This window comes from Anser anser, assembly GCF_964211835.1.
Source record: "Anser anser genome assembly, contig: HAP1_SCAFFOLD_199, whole genome shotgun sequence".
In the NCBI taxonomy this organism is placed as follows: domain Eukaryota; kingdom Metazoa; phylum Chordata; class Aves; order Anseriformes; family Anatidae; genus Anser; species Anser anser.
Window position 1 is genome coordinate 151,589 of NW_028153989.1, and position 24,478 is coordinate 176,066.

The following is a 24,478-nucleotide window of genomic DNA, read 5'->3' on the forward strand; positions in this document are numbered from 1 at the left end:
CAAGTCAGAGGCCAAGCAGAAACATGCTTCAAGGGGCAAGCAACAGACAACGCTGATCTCATTTTGATAAATTCCATGATTAGTACCTGAATCCTCTTTAGTTTTAAAATTTGTTTAATTACTAATGATTAGGGATAGAAAACTTTATAGCATAGTTATGAAAGATGTCTTTTTAAATAAGAAAATCTTTGCTTCAGAGCTAAGCACTTTTTTTTTTTTACAGGAATGGTCATTTAAATTACAGTCAAGGGGAAGGATCAATTATTGAATCATATTCCTCATATTAAATAAGCTAAAAAACAAAAACAAAAACAAAACAGCTGAGATACCTGTATGAGGAAATGAGCACCATTTTGAAGAAATGCATCTTTTCTTATTGGTATACTCAAAGTATGATGTGTTTTTCCTTCTGGAAACAGGAGGATGCTGTTTCTAGACATATTTAGAATGCCATCTTTTGCTCTCTCAGGATCCAGAGCTCCAGCTGGAATATACAGTGCAGTATAAACTAACTGCACATTTCCAACTGTTCCTTTCTCCCTTACAAAACTCAAGGATAAAAAGCGTCCTGTTGGATTACTTTCAATCTTCTGATTCTCCAAAGGATAAAACTTTATTACGCCATAAACATCATCGCTGTCCTGAATGTAAAACAAAAGCTGCAAAACAGAAAACAGCATCACTTACTCAATGCTACAATTAATATACACCACAGTTTTCACGTTTTCATGAAAGTATGTCCTGACTGTCATCATACATTTTTATCGTTAGTGAATTGGCACTCAAGAAAGAAATCAGATTGACAGCCCCAAAGTGTTGCTTGTGCACAAGCAGCACACCACTGATAGCAGCAACTTTCCTGCTATGCCTCATCTATGTCAGAATGAGCTTTGAATAACTGATTTTTGGTTCAGCAGCCAAAGTGAATAATTTGAATATATTTCAGACTGTGAAAAAATCATTTAATTCACCAAATTCATTCCAATCATATGTTCAAAAAGCAAAGTAGGGACCTGAGTCACAGAATTGTCAGTAATGCTAATTACCCCTTATTTAAAAGTTCAGAGGTTAGTCTTAATCACTAAGCCATCCTCTTGAAGCTGTTACTCTGTGTAAAACATTCCAGTACCTACAGCAAATAAGCAAGTGAAAATAAATGCTCAACCTTCTCTTAGCAAGCAACCAATCAAGATAGCAGTTATGCAATGATATTTATGATGGGAATATTCTAAGCTAAATGCTACTGCATTAAATAGGTCTGGCCTTATAAAATATGTTAAGCCAAAGACTTTGGATGTGGCTCTTTATACTGAGAATACATCAGGTTGCTTCACTTAAACTCAAGCACAACTACTTCAATTTAGCCAATCCACCAAAACTGGTGGATCCTAATCCTAATCCTACTCCCTAATTATTATCTATCACCTCCTCAAAACAAGTTCTGAAATCAAACTTACCTCAGATGGTTCGCTGACTTCTGCGCCTCCCTGTATTGTATGAGCTAAGAGCTTCAGAAGATAGGGCTCTGCTTCTTCTGGTATGTTATCATCAATAATGGTCAGTGAAAGTGTGACCAGCATCTGTCCTTGATCAAAATGTATCTCCCCGGTCTCTGGAACAAGGTCTGCAGTCACAGGTGACAGATCACTGCTATTTCGAGTTATGACCCAGGTCACAGAAACATTTCCATGTGTTCCACCATTTCTTACGATCGTGATCCCTTCAAACCTGTGGTTTTGAATGAAAATAAAAATCTGTAACATGCAATTATAATTAATATCGGTTTACTTAGCTATCTGTTCCCTGGAAGATTTATACTGACTTCAGTGGAATCGATATTAACTGCTGCTACTGACATTTGAGTCAGGACTTAAAATTTGTGAAATCATACCACAGAAGTAGACTTTTCTCAGGTTGCTTATTCATGAGATAATATACATAAAGACATGAGTAATATATCTAAAGACATTAGTTAAAATTTATTTTGTTTACAGTAAGAAAGATACTGAGAAGAGGAAAGTTGGCATGTTTATATTTTTTCTCAGGAAAGATGTTAAATTTCAGAAAACTTTTTCTCAACTAAATTTCTACACTGTTTTATGGACTATATCAAAATACAATTGTCAGGCATGAGTGTTTAAATAATGATTTTATTTAAAATAAAGTGACTCAACTATTTGCCTATGCACTGAAATATAATTTATCAATATTTGTGATTATGGAAATGTCACGTTTCCTGTATCTGTGTATAAGAAAGAAAAAAAAAAAAGTGAATATTGAAGTGCTGGGCTCTACATACTAGAAATTGTTCATAAAATCATAGGTTGATACATTACCTCTTTCTCTGGGGATGAACCACCATCACTAGCTAGCAGTGGACATTTTTACTAAAACTGGCAATATTGTATAGATATTAGTTCTGCTTGTAAAGATGTGTGTGGAGATTTGTTTTTAATTTATCTGTAAAATTACATGTATTTAACTTTTTTGGAAGTCTATGGGTATTCAGTACTTCACAGAAGACACTCACCACCATTTTTTAACCAGAGACTGACTTTAAATACAGTATAGACAAAGATTTACTGGGAAAGGAAGCCTGAAATATATTTTCCACTTGTATGAATGGGTGTGTGGCCGCATCACAACTTCACTGATCCATCTTTTAGATTAAGGGTTTTTCAGTATTTTGATAATGTCATTAAATATTTACAGTTCTCATATATAGTTCATAAATATTAAAATACTTCTGCATAATTAGACATTTTCTCCCTTGAAAATTCTATATCGTTTATAATAATTACACAGTAGGTGATTTCTATATTAATTTTTCACTACTGATTTTATAATTACTGTCAGTGAAATCCTAAGGATGCTTTACAGTGCCAAACAAATCCCTTAACATGACGAGATACTGTTTGAAGATCTGTAGTACCTTGAAATTTGGTCTTCATCAATGATAACAGTTTGAGTAAACAGGATACTGTTGATTGAAAGCACTCCATAGGGTTTATCATTTGGTTGGATGGTGACGTGAACAACAGATGGATTAACCAAAACAGCATCTCCCTGTAACGTGTCCTTAAGGAGCATAATTTGGAAGGTCTCAGCAATTTCTGGTATGGCATCATCAAGGATCTTGAATTTCATATATACTTCATGAACTAGAGGTGTGAAGACAATAGTTGTATTTGGCTGAAGATCTAGGAAGTCTAAATTGAGCTGCGCATGTGCTGTTGAATTCCCAGTTATGATGGTGTAACTGACGGAGACTTCACATTCATCAGGTCCAATTAATTTTCCACTGTCATCCTTACCACGAATCACTTGAATTGTGAGCATTTCGACTTCCTCAGGCACCATGTAAGTGCTCTGAGCAAATCGCACAGGGCTGTCATTTTTCTTAATATTAATCTGAACAGAATTCCTTGTGGTGTTGATTTCAGCCCCTCCCTCCACACTCCTGAGATGAACAACAAACAATTCATCATTTTCAGGTATCTGGAAAAATAATAGTAGCAACAGGGTGTAAGTCCCATTTCAAATATATGCAGAACACTTACTTAGAAATATGTTATGTATATTTAGCAATAAAGGGAAATAATACAAACATTACAACCCTTTTCACATTAAAATAAACAGGCAAAAAGAAACTCGCTTGCAACTTTGAAAATCCCTTCTCAAAACTGAATGTTTCCATTTTCTAAGACATACTTCTATGCTATGGAAATATGAAAAAGTGGGAAAAGACAAAAAAAAAAAAAGGGCAAACAAAAACTAGGCAAGAATCAGATGAAGCTCTATCTTTCCAACTAGAGAGTGTGAGGAGATCCAAACTCAACTTGTGGAAGTTGCTCTGCTTGGACACAAGTGTTCCTGACAGTTATTTAGTCTGACATCTTTATTTGCTGATGTTAACACCATTTTACATCTATGCATGCCTGAAAGAACAGAGGAACAACATATGAACACAACCTACCTTGGCCCTTTTGTTCCTATTCAACGGGAAAAAGAACAGTTCCTACTTTCAGACAGACTCACATTCCCAGCACAGCTTCAGTCACAGCTCTGAGAATGTGCTTGCTGATGCTTATCTATTAATTAGACTTTGGCATTTCTACATGTGGTTTGTTTAGAACTGCACTTTAGTTTTAGCTCTTTAGTCTCTAATAACTGATGCAGCAGACAAAAAAGAAGGGTTTATAAGCCTTGAATTGCAGAATTTAATATTTTTTACTTTATATTATTACATTTTATTCCCCAGTCTTGATAGGCTAAGTCTGTTTAACTGGAAAATATCATTATTTTATTAATACAGAGAGATTAGAAGGAAATATTTAAATATTACATAAGATCCTCACATCTCATTCTTGTTGTGGACTCTCAGAAAAAACAGTATTATTTGCTTCTGAGATAAATTCCACAACAAAATTGCTTATGTGTTACTAATGGCATTGCTTTGTTATAGGGCTGATGAATCCTTTCCATGTAGTTCTGTTTACTGAGCAAAAAAAGTTCAGAATTCCTTGTGGTCCAATATTTCTTCTCTTTTTACACATTTGTTAATTGGCCACCCTTAGATCCTGTTTCAGGGCACAAAGGGTATGCACGCCGCTGTCTTTGTAGCTGAGGCCAATTTTGTCCCTTGTTTGACTTGTGGCACTTAAACTTGCATAATATTATTGACTGATGCAGGTTGTTTGTTTTTTTTTCCAGCGTGAGATTTGCAAGCTCTCTGTCACCTCTCTCCTACACTACTATTTCCTATTTTATCTTATTAAAATTGATGTTAACTTACGCTTGTTTTAGTTCACTAGTTCATATACTGTCTTGCAGTACAAAAATACGCATTTGACAGTCAGAACGTACATGCCATTTTAGTTGCAGATAAAATCTTAGTATCCTACATAAATAAGGCATTGTGGAGCTTTCAATTACATCATGATTGACCAATAAATACATGAGTCAAACTTCGAATATAATAGTATAAATGATTTCCAGTGCTGCCTTGCCTCTTTAATTTTCTCTTAAAGTTGCAATTATACTTAAAAAGGAAACCTGCACAGGAAAAGTACTATAAATGCAGAGCTGTGGAAATCAGAACTGCAGTCCCCTACCTTCTGTAAGGCTGCACAATTCAGAAAAATACTTGTTTCATTGGTTTCCCTAACTCAGATCCTAAAAGCTCAAATTAAGTTCTGACAGTAGTGTTACTGGATTCTTGTGAACTCTATCATCATCATCATCAATAAAGGTTTTTGTGCAAAATTCATCTTTCACATACACTTGTGAAAGACTTTCAAAGAGTGGAAAGACGTTGACTAGACACACCAAATACAGATCAAACTTTTAGAAACAGAAGTTTGAGAGCATTTCTCAGAATAAAAATAAATAAAATCACATCCTCCCAAGAGAAAAGACCCTAATAATTTATTTCTGTGTGTAAGTCACTGAAATATTACATTGAATTGGAAAGAGATGTTTCTACACTTCAGCACCCCAGGTTGGCACAGCCTCTTAACACTAGAGTATCAGTAGAAATGTGGAAGGACATTTTTTATAACTAAGAGTAAAAAGGAAACAAGCTGCTTTACAGTTCTGTGCTCACTTCTGAGACACACACCTTTCACCATTATTGTTTTCTTATGAATTTCTTACTAAGTTGTTTTGCATCATATATACTTATTTTGATGTCTCAGTTTTCCCTCTTAAGCTTATTATAAAGGAAAAGAAAAACACAAAAGAAAAGTGCAGGTAAGAAAAAAGGAAAATCACAAGTTGCAAATTAGAAGAATGTTTTGTTTACTCTGAGATAAAAAGAAAGCCTCACAACCTATGAGTTATGTTGTGGTTTTTTTTTGTTTTGGTTTGGTTTTTTTGTGTGTGTGTTGTTTTTTTTTTTCAATTGGCCAATCTGAAAACAGAAAAATGTTAATTATCACCTAGTATTCATGCTTTCCACAAGACTGCATGTTTGTTTCAGGAATCTCATCTATTTTTAGGATTTTTTCAAATATGTTTCTACCCTGAAACATATTTGAAAAAAAAAAACCACAAACAAACAACGACAAAAAATATTTTTGAATCTGCCTTTTCCCTGTGAATCTTCAATGTGTAATATTCTTTCTTTAGTGACAAAGATAACATGTCTGCTCAGCCAGGATATGCACATAAACTAAAACTATTCACTGATGAGAATTAAAGAGGGAGCTTGGAAAGAGTAAAAATAATAGACCAGAGAGCCAAAATTTAACATCACTTCATCAAATAGAACTGCTTTTAACCTTATTTAAGCCAAGCCTTTTTGTAACTTATTACTCTAAGTCTTTCCAGAACTTCAGTTAACCTTCTACGTATCAAAGCCTAAGATGAAGTCAGCTTGTTCCTACCTGATCATCAAGCACTGTTAAATTATAAATCAGCTTTGATCTCCCAGGTGTGAATGTAATATTTCCCTTAGCTGGACTTAGGTCTTCTTCAGCTGGGTTTGGACCATCTTTTATCTGCAAAGAATTGATTTGTCTGATGAGAAGTCTATAAAGCAGGAATACAAATCCAGTGCAAGTACAATAACCAATATGCAGTGTGACTTGCATAACAAATGACTATCTGTTCAGCCATCTCCAACTTACAACTTACATGAACATTCAGTTGTGAAAATCTGCTCTTTTCTGGCAGACAGTGTAAGTCAGAACAACCACTCTGAAGAAATCCCGTATTTCCAGAATAAGAGGAAGAAAACTACTTCCATATAGGCCTATGGGGACTCTTTAGTATATTCTGATGCATAACTGACTCTTTCATATTACAGAAAGGATATTCATGCAAATTCAGTTTGAATCAATAGTATTTCATAATAAATTCCAAGACAAAGTAATAGTACTTACTGGTTTTGTGTCCCTTCTATCTTAACTTGTGATATTAAAGATACTAAATTTAACAGTCAAACTCAAAATACTACAAAGCCTCTTAAAGGTCATATGGGATTTTTTGGTTTTAGAACATTTTGTAAATTATTTTTCAACATACATATATAATGATGTGAGACAGACCTAAGTAATTGTCCAGAGAGTAAGATTTACTGTACCTTAAAACAAACATATTTGCAAAAAATTGCACAGAGAATCATATTCAGTACTTTAACTATTCATGCTATATTTAGTATTAATAAAATCCAGTGCAAAGCTTTTCTGGTTTTGACAGGTCTAGACTAAAGCTTTGAGGTCTAGATTAAAGCCTTACCCTATAGGACCAGGCAACTAGTACAGAAATATCTATATGAAAGATTTTATATATAATTTTAAAGTAAATAATAGAGTCTGAGCTAGATAAGAAAAAGAAAGCAATGAAGTCAGTAATTGTATCACATTCAAATCACATATGTAAATAACAGGATAAGTATTCAACATGATTAATTATTTCAAAAGCTTCATTTGCAGGGGATTCAAGATAGAGATCAAGATACAGATGATTATAGATACAGAAATTCACCAAATCCTGAGCACTCACAGTTCAAAGTTGGGATAATCATTAAAGACTCACTTGAATATTTGTATGTAAAATAAATATTTTTTAAAAAAATTAAAAAAACTTAGATAAGACACTTCTTACATACTTAATATGCATTATTTTCTAGTAATACATACTGATGTTGCCTCACGTACCTTTCTAAATGACAGAATATACTCGGTTTTCTCTAGTACCTCTTAACGTTAAACAGTCAATTAAACAGTCAGATAATTACAGTATTTTCTATATGACGGTTAATATGAATCCCTTTTATGAAACAGATCTACCTAATGTAGATGTAGGTATTTTGTCCTTCTTCCCCTTTTGCAAACACTTCAATAAATTATGATTACAGCCTCTCAGTTTAATCCAACAGACTACTGTATGAAGTCTTTTGGATAAACTCACCTCAAAAGTTATGACGACCGTCCCATAGGTTCCCCTCTCTCTAATTAGAGTGAGCGGCACAAATTCATTTCTGCCCCTGGGCTCATTCACTGTGATTAAGGCAGACTAATGAGGAAGAAAAGGAACAGACAATCAGACACAGATCAAATATCACAGCAGAATGAAGAAACTGTTACCATAGAAATATCAAACTCCCACAGACAAGTTAATCCAATCCGCAAACCAGTCCACTGATGGCATACATTTCCTAGCAACCAATTAGTTCAGCTAATGAAAACCTTAAAAGATTTCAGATAAAAATGTATCACGTAATGCAATTTGTGTGTTTTTGTTGTTGTTGTTGTTTGTTTGTTTCTGTAAATGAACATAGTCAACATACACAAAGCACTGACATATCATCACTGGTATTTTTAGGAGCTCCTACACCCATTAAAAATAGGTTTTCACCATCATGAAGTCGTTTATTAGATAGCTAGCTATAAATGTACTCAGGACAATCATTTAGGTCACTGGTCACTTTTTTAGGCTATTGTAGGTAACAGATTTTGAAGATATCCACAAATCCCAGAAGCAGCTTGGCTTAGTACTGTGGCTCTAACATTTTCTTATGTTCTTATGTTTTTTCAGAGAAGTCCTATACAAAATTATATTGTCAGAATGCTGTCAATAAGGCATAGCTACTCGTTCTACTAATACAACCTCTGTATTATTGCAAATATCATCTGCTGGAGTAACAACAGCATCTTATCCCAGAGGGTGTTATAAAATGCATATATTATGACAATGTTCCCTCAGTAATTGGTAATTAACCCTACTGCAAGAAGCTGTGCCTGCTCTTCAGAGGAACAGGTTTATATTCAGAAGCTACTTCTTTGTTTACATGCTACATTTCAAAACTGAATGTAATTCAGAATGTAATTCTAATTTAATACAAGTGTAAGAAAAAGTTTAAGTAGACTTGATGACTGAAAGGAGAAACGTTTGTGGTTAAATGTAGATGATTCTCTTTCCTGTCTAAGAGTGTCCAAGTATATTAATTTTTAATGTTAACTTTCTGAACTATTATGCATTCATATTTATTATTATAAATTGGAATTACAAGACACAGTGATGTGTAGCTTCACAGTAGTATTCTGCATGGACCTGCGTATGCTACTTCTGTTTTCTAAAGTACGTATTCCGGGAGTAGAATTGTACTGCAAACGTGGTTGCCTTTAAAAGGAAGGCTTCATGGAACAGTTGTAGTATATTAGCATTTTACTTTATATTACATAGTATATTACTTCTTACTGTAAGGAAGATTACAGTAAAAGGAGTCTCCACATTTTCCTTTTCTACTCAACGCTGATGCATGCCTGCCAGGACTCTCATTCTTTCTGTATCACTGAACAGGATTTTGAGACACAGAGGACACTTCGGCAATGTTTCTTTGACCTGGCAGTTGTTTGATAATAACTCTGCACTGAAGCCAGGAGAAGAATTCTATGAAACTTATGGGACTGTGTGCTTCATGGATGGTGAAAGGTCGAAGTCAATAACACTACGTGCCATTTCAGATAGAATTCCTGAATTCAATGAATTTTACATTCTAAAGTTGGTGAATGCTTCAGGTATTGTCTTCCATATCACCATTTCCTTCATATCTGGTAGAAAAGAGTTATGTTTAATCAATCAAAAAGAAACCAACACTAGAAAGAGCATTGCTTTGAATCATGTCTTGATATCCTATGCTTTTCTGGTAAGGTTTTAGGTCTTATTTTTCATTTAATCTTGATTTCCATATATAGAGAGTTACTCAGTTCCCGAATTACTGTTAAACACATTTTGGTGATCTGAACTTTAAAAGGGATGCCTCTTGGTTTTTGAAATTAAACTTCTTAAAGTTCAGAAGTTTCATTTCAAAAACCAAGAGTTCTGAATTTCAGATACATAGATCTCCATGCACAAAATATAAAACAAAGATACTAACAAAGAAATAACAAAGGTATTAAAGGTTATGTGTGTCTACCATAATAGAGGTTGCTTTTTTGTTTGTTTGTTTCCCTAGAGGAGGTAAAATACTTGTAGTTACCACTTCACATGACTTAAATTACAACTTTAAATTGCTACTGGACACATTTCCTAATCTGGATTAATTCCACTTTAGTACTATTCATGGTCTTCTGTGCTCTGATACAAGTGAAAATGTGTGTTGGCCTTTCCTGTAAGTGAAGTCCATACGGATGTACAAAAGATTTCCTGCTTATAACAGGTAGATCACTGTACACTTTGAACACGGAGATTCTCCATTCACAACATGATCTTCATATCATGAATTCTTACTGTGCAAAGATAGATGACTAACACCAGGACTGGGCAGCAGTTTTAACACACAACTGGTTACTGTTTCTGCAAGGTGTATGTACTTCTGTATCAGAGGCAACAGGCAAGATTTTGCCATTCTCTATTCCTGTAAGTCTTTGAGCAATACAAGAATTGAATTTGGCCCCCATGCTTATCAAACGAATCAAAGGTAACCTACCTTATTGGCTAATTAAGAAAAGATGGACCTTGTCATGTTTCACCTGAAAGACATCTGTGTGTTTTACAGCTGAAAAATAGCATGTGGGTTTGTTTTCTACTGAAATTACATCAGCACAGTGTTTTAAGAATAATACAATTAACCTATGTAATTTTCAAGTTAGATCATTTGCTATAAGTCCAGAGGATCTTAAAGGAGGGTTTGAGGTTTTTTTAGAAACTTGTTTTATTAAAAAAAAAAAAAAGTACTTTGAAACTTTTTTCTGAGTGTGTTGTTTAATCATTAACTTTTACTCTAACTTCTATTACGCAGGTGGGTCTCCTGGTCCTGGTGGTCAGTTATCTGAAACCAGTCCTACTGTAACTGTCATGATCCCTTTCAATGATGACCCTTTTGGAGTGTTTGTTATAGATCCAGAGAGCCAGGACAGAGAGATAGTGGAAGATACTCTTTCTGAAGATGACCTTTCCTATATTACGGACTTCACCATCTGGAGACAGCAAGGCACCTTTGGTGTTGTCCGACTAGGTTGGGAAATACTGTCTAGTACCTTCCAAGCTGGACTGCCATCAATGGTAGATTTCTTGTTGCTTGGATCATTCCCAAGCTCAGTACAATCACAGCCCCACATGAGGCGCCATCACAGTGGAACAGACGCTCTGTATTTCAGTGGAAAAGAGGATGCATTTGGCATTATCGGTCCTGAATACCCATAACAATGGAAATAATGCAGTAACCAATTTTACATTTTCAGCTTGGTTAATTCCTAATGTCAGTACAGATGGCTATATAGTTGAAAAGGATAACGATAATGGGACTTTATATTATGGTGTGAAAATTCAGACAAATGATTCTCATGTTTCTGTAGTGCTTCATTATACAGCATTAGGGTCCAATATGACATACATGGCTAAAACATCAGTCATGAAATACCTGGATGAGAATACTTGGCTTCACGTTCTGATTACTCTGGATGAAAGTATAATTGAATTTTACGTTGATGGAATTCTAGTTCTGGGAGGAATGAAGAGTCTAAAAGGAGAAGCAATTCTTGATGGTGAGCCTTTGCTATTTTTCTCCATATATAAAGCTCTGAAATGCATAGTCTAGCCACTTCAAAGGTGGAAGAAATACACTGAAATGATTATATCTGTTAGGTTAATTGAAAGGAATGGATAAGAATTCTTTGAGGATTTTCAGAAAGCCTATGGAAATTGTGTGAATGTTCTAAAAAATTCAAACTGCTGCGATGTTGAGTGAGAGTAGAGGACTATTAATTGTATGGTGTACTATTTTATTTCTGCTTTTAAAATTCCAGGTTGAAGTTTAAGAAATCAAATTTTCCATTTGTAAAAAGAATAGTACTTCTGCAATTAGTAATTTCCATCACACTTGCAGTACTGTAGCTAAGCTGAGAGGCTGAGAGGTTTTTTTTTTTTCCCTCCCTCGGTTTCTAGAACAAATATATGTGAAATGCAATTATGCTTTTATTGCTAGAAGGATATGTCTGTGCTGTAAATTTTCTTTATTAGTGGGGATGGCGTGTGTCTGGGGATAATGCAATAGTAAGGCAAGTATGTCATCTCTCTCCGTTGAATGTTGGGTAATACACAGTGGTGTGCATAGCAGCCCAGTTTTTCTCAGCATCCTCCACTTTGTGCCCTGGGACTTTTATCAGTTCCTGTGGTTGCTCATCTCTACAACTGCCACTCAGTGTCATATGTATGACAATACACTGAAGAGCACAGCTTTTTTTGTTTGTTTGTTTTCTTTCGTTTTCTGAAAGGCAACTGAAAACAGCTGATGTGTGTGTTTTAGCACAAGAGCATAGCATGGCACAGAATAGGATAGAGTAGGAATGAATATGAGGCAGCTGTGATCCTATAGTTTGGAGACAGAGAAATATAAATGCTGTTGTAAAAAGAGTTTGGAATTTGCATGGAATTACAGTGTGGTGGATGAAATGGATGTCCAGAAGGGTTAATGCAGTAATCATGAGTATCATCAGAATGGATCAGCTGCCCTAGCAGAGGGAAACAAAGTAGGATTTGTTCAGCAAAACAAGGGCTAAAAGGGGTTGCAGTTCTGCTCTGAAAATCTGTGGAGGAAAGAGGGAGCCTCAAGTCTCTAAGACTTATAAAAATGAGGGATGATGATAATGTGCTGCTAGAACTAATAGGATGAAAAACTTGGACAGCATAGGATGGAATTGTTTGGCCTGTGAGGACTTACCTGTAACATTGAGATGAGGCTCAAGGAACCTCCTGATTTTGGATCTCAAGATCAATATGATTCCTCATCCAGGGACAATGAACAGTTTACCATTGGTTTTTAAGAAAAACAGGTAGTCAGTTGCTGACTGTTTCATACAAATACAATAACATGAGAAAAAATTATAATTTCCTTCTCAGGTCCAGGAATAGTAAGAATTGGAGCAGGAATCAACGGCAGCAGTAGGTACACAGGGTTAATGCAGGATGTAAGGCTTTATGAGCGTAAGTTGACACGAGCAGAGATCTATGAACTTCATGCAACTCCTGCAAAAAGTGATGTCCACCCTGTCTCTGGGTATTTGGAGTATTGGCAAGGAGAGACCAATAAATCATTCATCGTGTCTGCAAAGGATGACAAAGAGGAAGAAGGAGAAGAATTATTCATACTAAAGCTCATTTCTGTGCGTGGTGGAGCTCGAATTTCACAAGAAAACACCACAGCAAGATTAAGAATACAGAAAAGTGATAATGCTAATGGTTTATTTGGCTTCACTGGAGCATGTATCCCTGAGGTAAGGTGGTCATAATGGAAATTGTAGGTGATATTTCAGGCACAGAAAGCTAAATGGCAGGACCAAGTGACCTGAACAAACCCTAGATTTTGCAGTGTTTGCTTTTGTGGTTAAGCAAAGTTTTCCTAGGATTTGGAGATGCATATGTTCTGTTAATACAACCTCAGTTCCACTGGGATTTACTATATAATTTTAAAAAACTAAAGAAAAAAATGGTTAAGAAAATTTAGTTTACTATATAAACTGAAGACTAAGGCTTAATTTTTTTTTTCTAGAAAAATATTTTACCTTCACTTCTGTTACATTTGAGTTACCAGTTAAAATGTAAGATTTACTTCTCTGGTTTTTTTTTGAGAATGGATTATTGCAAAGATTTTTATTTTAGTTTTCTGTGTCACATGATGTGTTTGAGATAATTTTACTAGAGATCATGCAATGACAAAGTGTTATGGATTTTTCCACCTTCATTTGCTGTCATAAACTAAGTTATAATTTGCATATGTTTGATGTCAGTTGGTTGATTTAGTAGTGGTTTTTTTTGTTGTTTTAGTTTTAACAGATGAAATCTTTTTTCAGTGGTATCCATTCTATATGCAGAGTGTAAACTTGCTACTTTTTGAGGAGGCTTGAAATAAACATAAATCATTCTTTACTTCTTTAATCAATTATAAGGGGGAATAACATGATAGCTATCTCTACTGGTATTGGATTATTTTGTGGAAAAAAAAATTTAATATAGTTTTCATTTGGGAACTCTTATGAGCTTTAATTACATTCTTTTTTAATCAAAGTGCTTATGATGTTTTTAAAATAACTGTCTTGCCTGAGTGATACTAGTTTTCAGTTTGGTTCAGTTTGCTTATTGTGTGCCTACCATATGCTATGATAATAGATTCCTTCAGGTTCAAGTACCTCTGATACGCTGTGATGCCACAGATCATCAGCCAACCATGAAGAAAAAAAATAATTATATGGCACGGTAATTGTTTTGCACCTATCATATGTCCATTTCACCAGGGAAGTATTAGAGCTCTTAGTGGTGATGCAGGAACACAGCATTTTTTTACCAGTAGTTTAACTGTGCATATCTGTCTACTAGGCAGCTGAAGTCACACACAGTATCTATGCTTTCTTACAAAGCAGCCCTGAAATTTATCTAATGCATAAGATAGCTTTAACCTTTCCAATAACTTTCAGATAAAATTATTTTCTATGTTAATTTTATGAACGTTATTTTCTAAAATAGAAGGTCAGTACCAATTAAAGCTTCATTCCAGAGATGTGAAGTTGTCGCTGCAGAAGTCATGTTATCTGTGAAGATACAGAATTGTAAGGAGGACAGTAGAAGAGAAAAATCTGTTTTTCTGAATGATGATGGTATAGTTTATTTCTATCCATAGTGTGTCTGGTTAGAGAAAGTGCTGATCCAAATCTTTCTTTAAATTATTGCTAAGGAAAATTACAATATTGACGTTATTATAAAGCAATAGTTTCATTTGCTTTCGACAGGTACATTTCAAGCATATTGATTCTGTCTCTGACGCATAGTTTTAGGAAAGGGGTTGTGTCCAGGACGAACTGCAGTGTATTGTTATTTGTTACCTTAATAGTCCTCAGGGAGGCATCAGACTTTTGCAGATTCCACTAGGATTGTTCTGATTGGCATCAAGGTCAGTTTCAGCTTCCTAACACTCCAAAAGAGCTGAAAGTAACATGACAGCAATTTTTTACTTGAACATTTGTCTGGCATTAAATATTTTCGTGTTATTTAATGAAATTGCCTTGATTTACTTTGACAGTAATAAACGTTCCAAATTTTTGCTTTCTTCCAGACTGCTGATGAAGGTTCCACTATATCCTGTGTTGTGGAGCGTACAAGGGGAGCCCTAGACTATGTGTATATAAAGTACATTATCTCACAGGTTGATTCCACTGGCATTAATTACTCTGTTACCGATTTTTCTAATAGCAGTGGCACTATCACATTCGTTCCTTGGCAGAGATCAGAGGTAAACCCTACCTTCCTATTAACAATTCATCCTGTCCTTTACAAACCTCCTGGAAAATACCTTCTGAGGGTGCTTGGCTGGTTTGCATACTAGAGAGTGTTTACTTCACATGGCTTTTCTTATTATTATTTTTTATTTTGTTATTTTATGTTGTTATTTTTTTGTTATATATATATTTTCTTTCTTTCTTTTTTTCCATCCCTGACAACAAGAAAGTGTTATTTGTAGCTCTGTGTATATGTCAGTTCAAAAGTCACCATGTGTGCATGTACATATTAGATATATGTACATATACATAAAAAATATTAACTGTATTTATGTGTATGTGTACATATACTTTAAAAAGTGTAGATAGTCCATGTACTTTCGAAATTGGAAAATGATCAGGTTTGATCTGAGTGTTGTAACTCAAATTTATGTCCACAACAATTAAATAGGCAATAGTAAGATTCATTGCTGTTCTTGCACTCAAGGCTATCCAGGTTCTGTCTCCTTTTAAATTCAAAATCAGAAACAGGAGATTAAAGGTGTTCTTGTAACAATAGCTGTTTTTGAGTCTCCCTGAAATGATTACTGTCTGCTTTAATCTATTCCTCTGCATAAAGTGTGCGAGCAACTGGAACATAAGGAAATTATTCAATATTCTGGCCTTAGAGACACCTGAAATTGGTAATCAGAATTGCATCTCTGAGTTGGGGGAGAGAAAGAGAAATGATACATAAGGGAAGCTTTAGCTGCTTCTGAGAAAGCTTTCTAAAAGTCTTACGAAATTCCTTATCTGAATTAGTTTAAAAAAAAAAGAAAAAGAAAAAAGAAATACCAGGATACCAGGATACACTGAAGAGTAGGAATTCAAAGCTACAGAGGCCCACAATTAAAAAATTATGTGGGCAGACTGGAGGTCCAAAAGAGGGCCAGAAAGATGATCAAAGAGCTGGAGAACCTGTCCTCTAAGGAAAGACTCAAGGGGTTAGATCTTTTCACCCTTTAGAAGGGGACTTTGATCCCATTATTACAGTACCTAAAGGGCAGCTCCAGAGTTGACAGAGGCTCTCTCTTCTCAAGAAACCACAGGAGAAGACAGAGGGCAAAGAGTACAAAGATAGAGTGGGAGAGGTTTTGTCTTGAAATTTTTTACAACTACTGGAACGACTTCCTTAGGGACAGGGTCGGGTTGTCCCGACCTCAGCATCTGGGCCAGGGCAATCCCAAGCACAAACACAGGCTGGGCAGAGAAAGCACTGAGAGCACCCCTTGGGGGGGGAAGGACCTGGGCGTGGTGGTTGATGAGAAGCTCGACATGAGCCGGCAATGTGTGCTTGCAGCCCAGAAAGCCACCCGTACCCTGGGCTGCACCAACAGCAGCGTGGGCAGCAGGGCGAGGGAGGGGGCGAAGGAGGAAATTCTTCCCTCAGAGGGCGGTGAGGCCCAGGCCCAGGCTGCCCAGAGGAGCTGCGGCTGCCCCATCCCTGGCAGAGCCCAAGGCCAGGCTGGATGGGGCTGAGGGCAGCCTGGGCTGGGGGGAGGTGTCCCTGCCCATGGCAGGGGGTGGCGCTGGGTGGGCTTTAAGGTCCCTTCCAGCCCAAACCAATGTATGGTTCTATGGTAGAATTCCCATCACCAGGGGTGCTTAAGATGCAGTTGAACATGGTGCTGGATTATTTCATCTATTTTTTTTTTTCCATGAAACATTGAACTTCATCTTTTGATGTCCCATCCAACGTGGGCTGTCCTATGATTAAAATTCTGTGGTAATAAACAGCGTGTGCTAGAAATAGAAATAAAAATAATCTGTTTCAATGAATTCAATCCTGATGTACAGCACAGAATTGTTAAATTTATTTGAAGAAGTGGTGCGGGACCACAGTACTGTAGAAACAACATACACTTTCTATTATTGTTTGTATAATAAGGATGAATTGTGAGTAGAAAATACCATCCTCAGTTTCACTTATATCAGGCTGCAGAAGTCAATGTGGACTCAAATTCGCTGAAGTCATTTGCAGGGATCCCAGTGACTTCACTAGAACTGTGAATCTGGATAATGTGATGACTGGCAAAAGCGTGTGGTATCTGAAAATAGTTCATTCATGTTATAATAGTTTGTTCATTCAGCTTTATTTCTCTGTGAAATGATATTACTGCATTTCATACAATCATATATAGCAGAAATTTCCAAAGCTTTTCTAGCATGGCAACATAGACGAGGCCCACATTACTCTATCTAGTGGCAGAAAATGGCTGATGTAGGCTCTTGCTACACAGCTTACTGGTCCAATTTACTGCATACATACAGAGGAGCTAATGTGCATGGCTCTAAGAAACGGGCTGGTAGCAAGCTGCTCTTCAGGTGGGATATCCTAAGGGACTTTCAACTGACATTTGTAATCTACTCATTACCATGCCTCTAAATATGATCAGCTACTTAAATGTTTTCTATATGTTTGTCCGACCATATCGAAACATAAAGAAAGATGGAATTTTCTGAAGTGAATGTGTTAGCGTGTTTAGAGCAAGGTTATGTTAGTAAATCGTATGATCTGCAGGTCAAAGTGTCAGGTGGTATAATAAGCTCAATTTATTTGCTCTCTAAATTGGATTAATCACTGTAATGTCTCTTCATAAGCATAATTTCAAAAAGATTTTAAAATTTATCAGATATTTCATGTTCAGTACATGGAAATTAAACTCTGCTTTTGTGAAGATATACAAAACCAACCAAACAAGTATTTATTATCACTTATTTATGTAGTTTGAAACAATTCAGAAAATATGCCTTCCATTTCCAGTAGCTTGGAAGCATTGTTTTTGGAAAGCATATTCTAGACATAAAATGTTATCTTAGAAATTAGTTGAATTTATGTGGAGAGCAAAAATAGTGTCCTTTGCTTTCAGAACTATACAGCAGATACAGCTGACTGACTAATCAAAGAATGTTGCATGGTTTGATTTCTCCATGATTTGGTCCTTCTCTAGGTGTTAAATTTGCATGTTATTGATGATGACATTCCGGAGTTAAATGAATATTTCCGTGTGACATTAGTCTCTGCAGTGTCTGGAGATGGGAAACTAGGTTCAACTCCTACCAGTGGAGCAAGTATAGATCCAGAAAAGGAAACTACTGATATCAGCATCAAAGCCAGTGACCACCCATACGGTAACAATGATGGGAATTATACAGCTTTGTTTCAGATTATTGTGTAGTTCTTTCCAGTCAGATGAAAACTTTGCTTGGTTGTAATAGTTGAGGAAGCAATCTCATATATTCCACTTTATCTAACTTGAATTAATTCATTGTTTATATACATGAATGAATACTGAATTAGTTTTCTTTTATAATTTTACAAAAAGGCCTCAAATCTTCCCTGCCCAAACAAGCAATGATTCTCTTGTGAGGGCAAATAAAGGCTCTGCATGTAGTTGATCCTGTCCAGGTTTTTCATCAAATGAGAATTCCTGACAATGAGAGTCATTTCTCCATATGTCTTGTACCAGTAAATACGCAAAACCGTGGCCTGTGAGGCTCTTTTGGGAAGAGAAGGTTTTATTATTGTGCTGTGCCTTTTATCAAGACTGACAAGAATATCAGTGAGAGAGGGTAAGGCACACAGCACATCTCTGGAAATAGTGTGATTGAGGCTTAAGGGTATACTGGTATATGTGGTTTTTAATTTCAGAACCATCACAAGATATGTTATCAATCACTTTATTTAAATTGTTTATCATCTTTAAAATTTGTTATGAAAAGCCATGTAAGTAGTAATTCTTGTCTTCCAGGTCTGCTCCAGTTCTCTGTGGGGCCACCTCCTCAGCCAGGTGATAAAATGATTCTTCCAGCCTCTTCTGTGCCCCATATTACTATTAAAGAAGAAGCTGGACACGTCAGATTACTGGTAGTTCGTGCACAAGGCCTTCTTGGAACAGTTCTGGTGGAATACAGAACAGTGCCAGTCACAGCTTTCAGTCCCAAAGATTATCAGGTATGGCAACTGCCAAGGTGGTATAATTGTTTTGGAATTAATTAGAGTTATTTATCGTGGAGATAGCTTTCAGTTTGACTGCTCTAGCCCAGCTATGATTCTTTCACAGAAAGACTACTTTACAAGGTGATGTGGCAAATGGATATGTAATATTCACTTAAAAATATACATCATGTGACTTCTCCATTCTTTTCTCTGCAGTAAGTTGCATTGTCTAGGAAAAGCCTCTGGTTTTGAACTTTTTTTTTTTTTCTTAACAGAGTTTTCAGTGTAGCAATTTGTGAGTTTTGCTGTTGTTACAGACCATATTATTCAAGTGCATGTACAGGTTAACATTATGCTTGTACATACTGGGATTTGTATATGCCTAGCAAAATAACCTGCATGTATCTGCACTTGCTTGTCCAACTGATCATTTGTGCAGAAAAATAAGAAAAATGTACATGAATGCAGATGCTCACCAGTATGTCAACTTAGATGTCTTCTTCTTTTTTTTTTTCTTTTGTAAAACAGATTTTTCAGATTTTTTTTTAAAGCTTAAGTGAGGAAAAGTAGATGTTTTGAAAAAGACAAAATGAAGGTTCTGTTTCTTTTTTTTATATGGATGAAAACATTAGACTTGAACAAAAATATGAAGAGCTCTTATATTGCAGGCTGTTGTGGGTACACTGGAATTTCAGCCAGGAGAAAGATACAAGTACATTACTGTTAACATCACTGATAATACTATTCCTGAATTAGAAAAAACGTTTAAAGTGGAGCTGTTGAACCCAGAGGGAGGAGGTAAGGCACATATATCAGTCCCTTAGTTGTATTTTCATGACCTCTACTCGTTCATAAAAATCTTGTCTTTCTTGGCATTATTTTCTATGTTATTTCTGAAAACAAACAAAAAGCACCTCTACATCCCCACCCCCATACAGCTGTCTTTTTTCGTAGGGAAGAACTGTTCCTCAGTTCTTTTCTTAATCCTTGGTGGAAACAACCAGATCCCATAGCAAGTATATTATTACCATGTATTAGGGAAAGTGTATCACTGCCATCTGTTAGGTCATCTAAAGGCAATTGCTGCTTTTCACTTTGTATAACTTCATGGTTGGTAATGAGAACTAAAATAATGCAAAAATATATTAGCAATATGTTGCATTTCAAAAATATGGAATATTTATAAAATATTTAAGGCTAAACAGTCAAAGTGTTGTGTTTTTGTTTGTTTGTTTTGGTTTTTTTTTGTTTTGTTTTGTTTTTTCTTCCACATGAGTGAAATCAGAAGAACTGCAATACATAGGTCAAATGGATTATAGCAGTAATAGGCTGTGGATGTTGAGGGCCATAGGGAGTTTGCTGAGCTGTAGCTGCAGAGGTAGCTCGTAGATAACTGTCTGTAAGAACAAGACAAACACTTGAAAGAATTATTGGTTTGAAGGGCTAGTCTGAAGGGACGGCAAAGCATAGTGGTGCTGCCACATAAACCCCTGAATACCTTACAGATTTTTTTTTCCATTTGAGAAAAATTTTAACGGAGATTGTAAAGCTTGTTGGAGGGAAAAGTAATTAGAAACACTGACAGCCATAAATTGATTTTTTTTTTTAAACTGATGTTATTTTTTTAAACAATTCGGAAATTGCAAGTGTGGTCCCTTCTGGGAGGATGTATCAGATTTCCTTGAATTAATCCAGCTCTCTGCTATGATTGTATGTGTCTATGGTGCAACATGGTCTCAGTGATTCTTTTGGTAAAGTCTTGAGACTTTTCACGTATTTTGTCTTTTTGGTTGAATAGTTGTTTTGTTAAAAGGAGTCAAACTTTTCTCTTTCAAATTGTTGTGACAGAAAATTTACAACTAACTTTAGTAATCCAGTAACTATATAGCCTTTTTAAAATGAGCCTTCTTTTTGGCCTTTCCAACACAAACACAAAGCTTATGAAGTCCCCATTAGTTAAGTTTTCTGCAGATTTTCCCAACATTTTCACTTTGTGAGAAAATATTAGAATAAGGAGCTTGAGGGACTTTATCGTCTCCCCTACCTTTTTTTTTTTTTTTTTTTTCAATTTAGATTCCTCCATGACAAGCCTCAGTTAGGAGTGAGAAAGGGGAAATACAAAATGGGGACACAAAGAGGGAAAGAGAGGAAAGATAAACTATGTGTATGTGTTTTCTTTCATTCTGACTTCCCATTGCTATTTCCAATGTCATAAATTAAGTAAGAGGTGGCATATGTAAATATTTCAGTCTTTATTAGAACTCCTGTACACTTTCAGAAGCAAAGTTGATACCTTCCTAGAGTGCTTCCCTCTTTTTTTCCTGTTGTCCAGAATAGTTTAAATTTCTCTTTGCTTGCGCTCTGATTTATAAATGTATATATGTGTATATATCTGTATGTCTGTCATCTTAAAGTTGCTGAGCTCTTTAGAAATGATGGCAGTGGTAGTGGTGATGGGAACATGGATTTCTTCCTTCCAACTGTCCATCAGCATGGTAAGCATTTTGGATTAATCTTTATTTCTTTATGCTAACTGTAATATCCCTCATGAACTACACTACTGACACAGTTTATCATAGTGTTATTTTGCTTGTGGTTTGAGATATATCATAGAGTCCTGTCAAAACATTCTTTCCCATTTTAAAAAAGGCTTAATTTCAACAACAGTCAATACTAACCGTAATACAGAAAATAACAGCTTCTCTATCTTCAAAGCTGTATTTTTATAGAACACAATGTAGTTATTCCAGAAGTAGTTAGAAAAATTAGCTTTGTTTGTAAATTTTGTAAAATTTTCTGGAGAGCAAAGAGGAGAGAAACTTTTTAAATTTAAGGTAATTTAAAAATTACCTGACTGTGTGTTTTGATACTTTCTTTTGCCACTTGCTTTATGCTTTGATCTCTGCATCTCAAAAATACTCTTAATAAAAAGTGGTGTTAGCTCTTTTTTTTCTAAAAGAATGCTTTGATTATTTTTCATTTTTGAAGTCTATTTTTGTCACAACATACAGAAAACAAAGATAATTTAATCTTGAGAAAATTAAAAACATACAATATGCAGAAATAAGATGAAAACAAAAGCACCTACTATGAGGGAAACGCTAATGATGGCGGATTTTGAATTAAACCCTAGAGACCTGAAAATATTGTGTTAGCACCCATTATCGAAATCAAATAATTTATTCCACAGTGACAGCCTGATTTTCTGTTTTATTTGAAAATACAAAGGAGTTCAGTTTGAACCTGAGAGTAAGTCTGTGGTTTAACCACTTTTTGGAACTTCCTGGGAAGTGTTGTTTCCTCTTCTGTGTTTCCAGATTTTTTTTAAAATGCCAGGCTCTTTCTCTTTCTAAGCAGCAAGTTATCTCACACAAGATGATCATTACAGTAGTAGAATTTCCTGGACTAGCTTTTTCTTTGTTCCAGCTTCAGTTAAAATAGTACCTGCTTTTGTCCTGTCTGCACTGCTTACACTGTGTTTTACCACGTAACTCTCCCCTACCCTAAATTCTAGTTCATTTTCCTTAATTAGACAAGTAATTTTATTTTTGATCCTCTCTTAAAATATTTGCATTTTATATGTTGCTTTGGAGTGTTGTTCCATAGAAGGGCTGCCAGGACTGCATTATTGAAAGTGAGTTCCTTATCCATGTGGATAATTATTCCACATTTAAAACAAAAAAAAAACACACCACAAAATGCAAAACAGCAGAAATATTCCAGTTATGCTTTTCTGTGTGCTTTTTGTAACAAACTTCCTTAGCTTTTAAGAAAAGATGGTATAAAAAAATAACTCATTTTGGCACTTGCACTTACAGCCAGCTTGGGAATTGCATCCCACATCGTTGTGACTATTGAGGCTTCTGATGATGCTCATGGCGTCTTTGAGTTCAGTACTGAGTCACTCTCGGTAAATGGAACTGAGCCTGAAGATGGAGATAGCAATATTATGTTGCAGGTTAGAAAGTTTTGGGTCTCATATTGCTATGCAATCCTCTTTTATGTCTATTTTACAGAGCATTCTGCAATATTTTTATAATAGGTCTACAGCATTTTAACTTAACTTTATCATGTACATTTGTCTTGACATTTTATACTTCACTTTCTAAAGTGTATCTTTCAGCTTAAAACTAAAATGTTTTATATAAGTTTAAATTTACTTCTACTTGTTTACATTTGAGGTATGAATATTTTAAAGTAAGTGCTGATGACACAACAAATACAGCAAAGCTAAGATGATAAAGATTACACTGTTTTTAAAATTAGTTTATTTTTAACTCATCATGTCAATGACTTTGCACTGTATATAATGGAGGGGCTGGATTGTGTGCAGCTTGCAGTTGGCAATGACATGCTTAAGATCCTCCGGGTAAGGATTAAGGGACATGGAAATAAGTTATAACAATAAGATGAAGTTGTTGTGGGAGTCTGCTATAGACCACCCAGCCAGGAGGACAACATTGCCAAATTATTCTATAATGAACTAAGGGATATCTCTAGGTCATCTGCCCTTGTCCCTGTGGGTGACTTCAACTTCCCAGATGTTAGCTGGGAATACCATACAGCCAATACAAACAGGTACTGGAAATTCCTGAGGCACGTTAACAATAACTTGTTGGTACAGTTACTCTGGAAGCTGACTAAGAAAGGTGCCCTCCAGATTTGTTGCTTGTAAACAGTGAGGGTCTTGTGGGTGAAGTGGTGATTGGAGGCTGTCCTGGCCATAGTGACCATGAGATGGCTGAGTTTAAAATCTTTGGTAATAGGAGGAAAACTGCCAGCAAAAGTTCAGCCCTAGCTATGGAGACAGCAGACTTCAGACTACTCAGTGAACTAGTTTGTGAGGTCCCCTTGGAACCTGCTTTTGAAGGTATTGGAGTCCATCAGTGCTGGTTAGTTAAGTAACACCTCTTAAGAGCACAGGAACAGGCAATTCCAAAGAGTCAGAAGTTGAGCAAGCTGGGCAGAAGGCCAGCTTGGCTGAGCAGGGATCTTATTCTAGAATTTAGGCGAAAAAGGAAAATCTGTGGGCATTGGAAGCAAGGTCAGTTGAACAAGGACTACAGAGGTGATGTTCACTCAGAGTTGAAGCTGGCCAGTACTGTGGGGACAACAAAAAGTGCTTTTTTTAAAGTATGCTAACAGCAAAAGGAGGAGCAGAGAAAACATTGATCCATTACTTGTTGAGGTTGGTAACCTCACAAATAAGTACGCCAATAAAGCAGAGGTTAATGCCTTCTTTGCCTCTGTCTTTAACACCAATGATGGGCTCGGGGACACCCAA

At 35.8% G+C, this 24,478-nt stretch overlaps 1 pseudogene across 1 annotated transcript in view; it reads right to left on the reverse strand.

Moving 5' to 3' along the window:
• Nucleotides 1–7,098, reverse strand: part of LOC310891039 (adhesion G-protein coupled receptor V1-like) — a 72,534-nt pseudogene extending 65,436 nt beyond the window's left edge. Inside the window, exons 1-5 of the transcript in view lie at nucleotides 7,085–7,098; nucleotides 6,387–6,531; nucleotides 2,933–3,498; nucleotides 1,458–1,728; nucleotides 330–659 (exon numbers count right to left, since the gene is read on the reverse strand). The product of the transcript in view is annotated as an adhesion G-protein coupled receptor V1-like (transcript). The remainder of the gene's footprint in view (nucleotides 1–329; nucleotides 660–1,457; nucleotides 1,729–2,932; nucleotides 3,499–6,386; nucleotides 6,532–7,084) is intronic.
• Nucleotides 7,099–24,478: the final 17,380 nt, after the last annotated feature.